General features: G+C 37.2%; 16 non-coding genes across 16 annotated transcripts; all 16 read right to left on the bottom strand.

Moving 5' to 3' along the window:
• Window positions 1-146: 146 nt before the first annotated feature.
• On the bottom strand, window positions 147-265 carry LOC144846805 (5S ribosomal RNA). The gene has a single exon (XR_013613388.1). It is a non-coding gene; the product is annotated as a 5S ribosomal RNA (ribosomal RNA).
• Window positions 266-848: 583 nt separating this feature from the next.
• LOC144846101 (5S ribosomal RNA) lies at window positions 849-967 on the bottom strand. Its single transcript, XR_013612731.1, has one exon. It is a non-coding gene; the product is annotated as a 5S ribosomal RNA (ribosomal RNA).
• Window positions 968-1,085: 118 nt separating this feature from the next.
• Window positions 1,086-1,204, bottom strand: LOC144846100 (5S ribosomal RNA). The gene has a single exon (XR_013612730.1). It is a non-coding gene; the product is annotated as a 5S ribosomal RNA (ribosomal RNA).
• Window positions 1,205-1,442: 238 nt separating this feature from the next.
• On the bottom strand, window positions 1,443-1,561 carry LOC144846608 (5S ribosomal RNA). Its single transcript, XR_013613220.1, has one exon. It is a non-coding gene; the product is annotated as a 5S ribosomal RNA (ribosomal RNA).
• Window positions 1,562-1,799: 238 nt separating this feature from the next.
• Window positions 1,800-1,918, bottom strand: LOC144846804 (5S ribosomal RNA). The gene has a single exon (XR_013613387.1). It is a non-coding gene; the product is annotated as a 5S ribosomal RNA (ribosomal RNA).
• Window positions 1,919-2,501: 583 nt separating this feature from the next.
• LOC144846099 (5S ribosomal RNA) lies at window positions 2,502-2,620 on the bottom strand. The gene has a single exon (XR_013612729.1). It is a non-coding gene; the product is annotated as a 5S ribosomal RNA (ribosomal RNA).
• A 118-nt stretch (window positions 2,621-2,738) lies between these two features.
• LOC144846606 (5S ribosomal RNA) lies at window positions 2,739-2,857 on the bottom strand. Its single transcript, XR_013613218.1, has one exon. It is a non-coding gene; the product is annotated as a 5S ribosomal RNA (ribosomal RNA).
• A 238-nt stretch (window positions 2,858-3,095) lies between these two features.
• LOC144846098 (5S ribosomal RNA) lies at window positions 3,096-3,214 on the bottom strand. Its single transcript, XR_013612728.1, has one exon. It is a non-coding gene; the product is annotated as a 5S ribosomal RNA (ribosomal RNA).
• Window positions 3,215-3,452: 238 nt separating this feature from the next.
• LOC144847025 (5S ribosomal RNA) lies at window positions 3,453-3,571 on the bottom strand. Its single transcript, XR_013613600.1, has one exon. It is a non-coding gene; the product is annotated as a 5S ribosomal RNA (ribosomal RNA).
• Window positions 3,572-4,154: 583 nt separating this feature from the next.
• LOC144846097 (5S ribosomal RNA) lies at window positions 4,155-4,273 on the bottom strand. Its single transcript, XR_013612727.1, has one exon. It is a non-coding gene; the product is annotated as a 5S ribosomal RNA (ribosomal RNA).
• A 118-nt stretch (window positions 4,274-4,391) lies between these two features.
• Window positions 4,392-4,510, bottom strand: LOC144846492 (5S ribosomal RNA). The gene has a single exon (XR_013613108.1). It is a non-coding gene; the product is annotated as a 5S ribosomal RNA (ribosomal RNA).
• Window positions 4,511-4,742: 232 nt separating this feature from the next.
• Window positions 4,743-4,861, bottom strand: LOC144846775 (5S ribosomal RNA). Its single transcript, XR_013613360.1, has one exon. It is a non-coding gene; the product is annotated as a 5S ribosomal RNA (ribosomal RNA).
• A 583-nt stretch (window positions 4,862-5,444) lies between these two features.
• On the bottom strand, window positions 5,445-5,563 carry LOC144846096 (5S ribosomal RNA). The gene has a single exon (XR_013612726.1). It is a non-coding gene; the product is annotated as a 5S ribosomal RNA (ribosomal RNA).
• Window positions 5,564-5,681: 118 nt separating this feature from the next.
• Window positions 5,682-5,800, bottom strand: LOC144846095 (5S ribosomal RNA). Its single transcript, XR_013612725.1, has one exon. It is a non-coding gene; the product is annotated as a 5S ribosomal RNA (ribosomal RNA).
• Window positions 5,801-6,038: 238 nt separating this feature from the next.
• LOC144846763 (5S ribosomal RNA) lies at window positions 6,039-6,157 on the bottom strand. The gene has a single exon (XR_013613349.1). It is a non-coding gene; the product is annotated as a 5S ribosomal RNA (ribosomal RNA).
• Window positions 6,158-6,740: 583 nt separating this feature from the next.
• On the bottom strand, window positions 6,741-6,859 carry LOC144846093 (5S ribosomal RNA). The gene has a single exon (XR_013612724.1). It is a non-coding gene; the product is annotated as a 5S ribosomal RNA (ribosomal RNA).
• Between the last annotated feature and the right edge of the window lie 101 nt (window positions 6,860-6,960).

The raw sequence follows: 6,960 nt of genomic DNA, 5'->3' as shown, positions 1-6,960 counted from the left end.
AATTTATTATAGAACATTTTCTAGGATTCAAATTAGCAGCTGCTGAAACCATGACTTTGGTATTTGCACACACTTCTGTTCAAGAAACACATAATTGAAAGGTAAAATAAACTTTGTTTAGTATAATTTAAAAAAAGTTAAACATAGGTCTACGACACCAGGTATTCCCAGGCGGTCTCCCATCCAAGTACTAACCAGGCCCGACGTTGTTTAACTGCGGTGATCGGACGAGAACCGGTGTTGTCAACGTGGTATGGTCGTAGACATTCGGTTACTGAGTTGGGCGTTTTTTAATTAATAAAAAGACAATATAAAAGAAACAATAACACTGTACAAAGAAGCATAACACAATAGCGGCATGTACAAAAGCTTCAGGCCGCTTTGTTGCTAAGAAGCAAACGCGCACACAAGTGGACGCCCGCGTAGTACAGTGACGTTTGTACGGTCACCACAGCAGCAACATACAACAACAAACATGTCTTTGAACAACAACTTGTTTAACTTCAATGATCGGACGAGAACCGTTGTTTTCAAGGCAGTTTAGTTGAAAAACTTTCGATTAACTTCGGTTACAGTTTGAATTTATTTACTTATACTATCATCAACAGTATAAACACATTTTTTCAAAATCTAAACATTTAAAAAAGACTATATTTTAGGATTATTAAAAAGATAAACACAGGTGTACGACACCAGATATTCCCAGGCAACCTGGTACGGTTGTAGACATTCGGTTACTTGCGGTTCAAGATTATACCTTAGATAGATCTTATAGTTACTGTCATAAAAACATAATTGAAAGGTAAAATAAACTTTGTTTAGTATAATTTAAAAAAAAGTTAAACATAGGTCTACGACACCAGGTATTCCCAGGCGGTCTCCCATCCAAGTACTAACCAGGCCCGACGTTGTTTAACTGCGGTGATCGGACGAGAACCGGTGTTTTCAACGTGGTATGGTTGTAGACATTCGGTTACTTGCGGTTCAAGATTATACCTTAGATAGATCTTATTGTTACTGTCATAAAAACATAATTGAAAGGTAAAACAAATTTTGTTTAGTATAATTTAAAAAAGTTAAACATAGGTCTACGACACCAGGTATTCCCAGGCGGTCTCCCATCCAAGTACTAACCAGGCCCGACGTTGTTTAACTGCGGTGATCGGACGAGAACCGGTGTTTTCAACGTGGTATGGTTGTAGACATTCGCTAACTTGCGGTTCAAGATTATAGAGATCTTATAGTCACTGTCTTAATCTCTACAAACACATATATCCTATAACCTAATACTTTTGGAATTTATTATAGAACATTTTCTAGGATTCAAATTAGCAGCTGCTGAAACCATGACTTTGGTATTTGCACACACTTCTGTTCAAGAAACACATAATTGAAAGGTAAAATAAACTTTGTTTAGTATAATTTAAAAAAAGTTAAACATAGGTCTACGACACCAGGTATTCCCAGGCGGTCTCCCATCCAAGTACTAACCAGGCCCGACGTTGTTTAACTGCGGTGATCGGCCGAGAACCGGTGTTTTCAACGTGGTATGGTTGTAGACATTCGTTAACTTGCGGTTCAAGATTATAGAGATCTTATAGTCACTGTCTTAATCTCTACAAACACATATATCCTATAACCTAATACTTTTGGAATTTATTATAGAACATTTTCTAGGATTCAAATTAGCAGCTGCTGAAACCATGACTTTGGTATTTGCACACACTTCTGTTCAAGAAACACATAATTGAAAGGTAAAATAAACTTTGTTTAGTATAATTTAAAAAAAGTTAAACATAGGTCTACGACACCAGGTATTCCCAGGCGGTCTCCCATCCAAGTACTAACCAGGCCCGACGTTGTTTAACTGCGGTGATCGGACGAGAACCGGTGTTGTCAACGTGGTATGGTCGTAGACATTCGGTTACTGAGTTGGGCGTTTTTTAATTAATAAAAAGACAATATAAAAGAAACAATAACACTGTACAAAGAAGCATAACACAATAGCGGCATGTACAAAAGCTTCAGGCCGCTTTGTTGCTAAGAAGCAAACGCGCACACAAGTGGACGCCCGCGTAGTACAGTGACGTTTGTACGGTCACCACAGCAGCAACATACAACAACAAACATGTCTTTGAACAACAACTTGTTTAACTTCAATGATCGGACGAGAACCGTTGTTTTCAAGGCAGTTTAGTTGAAAAACTTTCGATTAACTTCGGTTACAGTTTGAATTTATTTACTTATACTATCATCAACAGTATAAACACATTTTTTCAAAATCTAAACATTTAAAAAAGACTATATTTTAGGATTATTAAAAAGATAAACACAGGTGTACGACACCAGATATTCCCAGGCAACCTGGTACGGTTGTAGACATTCGTTTACTTGCGGTTCAAGATTATACCTTAGATAGATCTTATAGTTACTGTCATAAAAACATAATTGAAAGGTAAAATAAACTTTGTTTAGTATAATTTAAAAAAAAGTTAAACATAGGTCTACGACACCAGGTATTCCCAGGCGGTCTCCCATCCAAGTACTAACCAGGCCCGACGTTGTTTAACTGCGGTGATCGGACGAGAACCGGTGTTTTCAACGTGGTATGGTTGTAGACATTCGGTTACTTGCGGTTCAAGATTATACCTTAGATAGATCTTATTGTTACTGTCATAAAAACATAATTGAAAGGTAAAACAAATTTTGTTTAGTATAATTTAAAAAAGTTAAACATAGGTCTACGACACCAGGTATTCCCAGGCGGTCTCCCATCCAAGTACTAACCAGGCCCGACGTTGTTTAACTGCGGTGATCGGACGAGAACCGGTGTTTTCAACGTGGTATGTTTGTAGACATTCGCTAACTTGCGGTTCAAGATTATAGAGATCTTATAGTCACTGTCTTAATCTCTACAAACACATATATCCTATAACCTAATACTTTTGGAATTTATTATAGAACATTTTCTAGGATTCAAATTAGCAGCTGCTGAAACCATGACTTTGGTATTTGCACACACTTCTGTTCAAGAAACACATAATTGAAAGGTAAAATAAACTTTGTTTAGTATAATTTAAAAAAAGTTAAACATAGGTCTACGACACCAGGTATTCCCAGGCGGTCTCCCATCCAAGTACTAACCAGGCCCGACGTTGTTTAACTGCGGTGATCGGACGAGAACCGGTGTTTTCAACGTGGTATGGTTGTAGACATTCGCTAACTTGCGGTTCAAGATTATAGAGATCTTATAGTCACTGTCTTAATCTCTACAAACACATATATCCTATAACCTAATACTTTTGGAATTTATTATAGAACATTTTCTAGGATTCAAATTAGCAGCTGCTGAAACCATGACTTTGGTATTTGCACACACTTCTGTTCAAGAAACACATAATTGAAAGGTAAAATAAACTTTGTTTAGTATAATTTAAAAAAAGTTAAACATAGGTCTACGACACCAGGTATTCCCATGCGGTCTCCCATCCAAGTACTAACCAGGCCCGACGTTGTTTAACTGCGGTGATCGGACGAGAACCGGTGTTGTCAACGTGGTATGGTCGTAGACCTTCGGTTACTGAGTTGGGCGTTTTTTAATTAATAAAAAGACAATATAAAAGAAACAATAACACTGTACAAAGAAGCATAACACAATAGCGGCATGTACAAAAGCTCCAGGCCGCTTTGTTGCTAAGAAGCAAACGCGCACACAAGTGGACGCCCGCGTAGTACAGTGACGTTTGTACGGTCACCACAGCAGCAACATACAACAACAAACATGTCTTTGAACAACAACTTGTTTAACTTCAATGATCGGACGAGAACCGTTGTTTTCAAGGCAGTTTAGTTGAAAAACTTTCGATTAACTTCGGTTACAGTTTGAATTTATTTACTTATACTATCATCAACAGTATAAACACATTTTGTCAAAATCTAAACATTTAAAAAAGACTATATTTTAGGATTATTAAAAAGATAAACACAGGTGTACGACACCAGATATTCCCAGGCAACCTGGTACGGTTGTAGACATTCGGTTACTTGCGGTTCAAGATTATACCTTAGATAGATCTTATAGTTACTGTCATAAAAACATAATTGAAAGGTAAAATAAACTTTGTTTAGTATAATTTTAAAAAAAGTTAAACATAGGTCTACGACACCAGGTATTCCCAGGCGGTCTCCCATCCAAGTACTAACCAGGCCCGACGTTGTTTAACTGCGGTGATCGGACGAGAACCGGTGTTTTCAACGTGGTATGGTTGTAGACATTCGGTTACTTGCGGTTCAAGATTATACCTTAGATAGATCTTATTGTTACTGTCATAAAAACATAATTGAAAGGTAAAACAAATTTTGTTTAGTATAATTTAAAAAAGTTAAACATAGGACTACGACACCAGGTATTCCCAGGCGGTCTCCCATCCAAGTACTAACCAGGCCCGACGTTGTTTAACTGCGGTGATCGGACGAGAACCGGTGTTTTCAACGTGGTATGGTTGTAGACATTCGTTAACTTGCGGTTCAAGATTATAGAGATCTTATAGTCACTGTCTTAATCTCTACAAACACATATATCCTATAACCTAATACTTTTGGAATTTATTATAGAACATTTTCTAGGATTCAAATTAGCAGCTGCTGAAACTTTGGTATTTGCACACACTTCTGTTCAAGAAACACATAATTGAAAGGTAAAATAAACTTTGTTTAGTATAATTTAAAAAAAGTTAAACATAGGTCTACGACACCAGGTATTCCCAGGCGGTCTCCCATCCAAGTACTAACCAGGCCCGACGTTGTTTAACTGCGGTGATCGGACGAGAACCGGTGTTTTCAACGTGGTATGGTCGTAGACATTCGGTTACTGAGTTGGGCATTTTTTAATTAATAAAAAGACAATATAAAAGAAACAATAACACTGTACAAAGAAGCATAACACAATAGCGGCATGTACAAAAGCTTCAGGCCGCTTTGTTGCTAAGAAGCAAACGCGCACACAAGTGGACGCCCGCGTAGTACAGTGACGTTTGTACGGTCACCACAGCAGCAACATACAACAACAAACATGTCTTTGAACAACAACTTGTTTAACTTCAATGATCGGACGAGAACCGTTGTTTTCAAGGCAGTTTAGTTGAAAAACTTTCGATTAACTTCGGTTACAGTTTGAATTTATTTACTTATACTATCATCAACAGTATAAACACATTTTGTCAAAATCTAAACATTTAAAAAAGACTATATTTTAGGATTATTAAAAAGATAAACACAGGTGTACGACACCAGATATTCCCAGGCAACCTGGTACGGTTGTAGACATTCGGTTACTTGCGGTTCAAGATTATACCTTAGATAGATCTTATAGTTACTGTCATAAAAACATAATTGAAAGGTAAAATAAACTTTGTTTAGTATAATTTTAAAAAAAGTTAAACATAGGTCTACGACACCAGGTATTCCCAGGCGGTCTCCCATCCAAGTACTAACCAGGCCCGACGTTGTTTAACTGCGGTGATCGGACGAGAACCGGTGTTTTCAACGTGGTATGGTTGTAGACATTCGGTTACTTGCGGTTCAAGATTATACCTTAGATAGATCTTATTGTTACTGTCATAAAAACATAATTGAAAGGTAAAACAAATTTTGTTTAGTATAATTTAAAAAAGTTAAACATAGGTCTACGACACCAGGTATTCCCAGGCGGTCTCCCATCCAAGTACTAACCAGGCCCGACGTTGTTTAACTGCGGTGATCGGACGAGAACCGGTGTTTTCAACGTGGTATGGTTGTAGACATTCGTTAACTTGCGGTTCAAGATTATAGAGATCTTACAGTCACTGTCTTAATCTCTACAAACACATATATCCTATAACCTAATACCTTTGGAATTTATTATAGAACATTTTCTAGGATTCAAATTAGCAGCTGCTGAAACCATGACTTTGGTATTTGCACACACTTCTGTTCAAGAAACACATAATTGAAAGGTAAAATAAACTTTGTTTAGTATAATTTAAAAAAAGTTAAACATAGGTCTACGACACCAGGTATTCCCAGGCGGTCTCCCATCCAAGTACTAACCAGGCCCGACGTTGTTTAACTGCGGTGATCGGACGAGAACCGGTGTTTTCAACGTGGTATGGTCGTAGACATTCGGTTACTGAGTTGGGCGTTTTTTAATTAATAAAAAGACAATATAAAAGAAACAATAACACTGTACAAAGAAGCATAACACAATAGCGGCATGTACAAAAGCTTCAGGCCGCTTTGTTGCTAAGAAGCAAACGCGCACACAAGTGGACGCCCGCGTAGTACAGTGACGTTTGTACGGTCACCACAGCAGCAACATACAACAACAAACATGTCTTTGAACAACAACTTGTTTAACTTCAATGATCGGACGAGAACCGTTGTTTTCAAGGCAGTTTAGTTGAAAAACTTTCGATTAACTTCGGTTACAGTTTGAATTTATTTACTTATACTATCATCAACAGTATAAACACATTTTGTCAAAATCTAAACATTTAAAAAAGACTATATTTTAGGATTATTAAAAAGATAAACACAGGTGTACGACACCAGATATTCCCAGGCAACCTGGTACGGTTGTAGACATTCGGTTACTTGCGGTTCAAGATTATACCTTAGATAGATCTTATAGTTACTGTCATAAAAACATAATTGAAAGGTAAAATAAACTTTGTTTAGTATAATTTAAAAAAAAGTTAAACATAGGTCTACGACACCAGGTATTCCCAGGCGGTCTCCCATCCAAGTACTAACCAGGCCCGACGTTGTTTAACTGCGGTGATCGGACGAGAACCGGTGTTTTCAACGTGGTATGGTTGTAGACATTCGGTTACTTGCGGTTCAAGATTATACCTTAGATAGATCTTATTGTTACTGTCATAAAAACATAATTGAAAGGTAAAACAAATTTTGTTTAGTATAATT

Source organism: Antedon bifida, chromosome 6 (genome assembly GCF_963402885.1).
Source record: "Antedon bifida chromosome 6, ecAntBifi1.1, whole genome shotgun sequence".
NCBI classification, from domain to species: Eukaryota; Metazoa; Echinodermata; class Crinoidea; order Comatulida; family Antedonidae; genus Antedon; species Antedon bifida.
The sequence above is the reverse complement of the archived record's forward strand: the minus strand, read 5'-3'. Positions and strand labels throughout refer to the sequence as shown.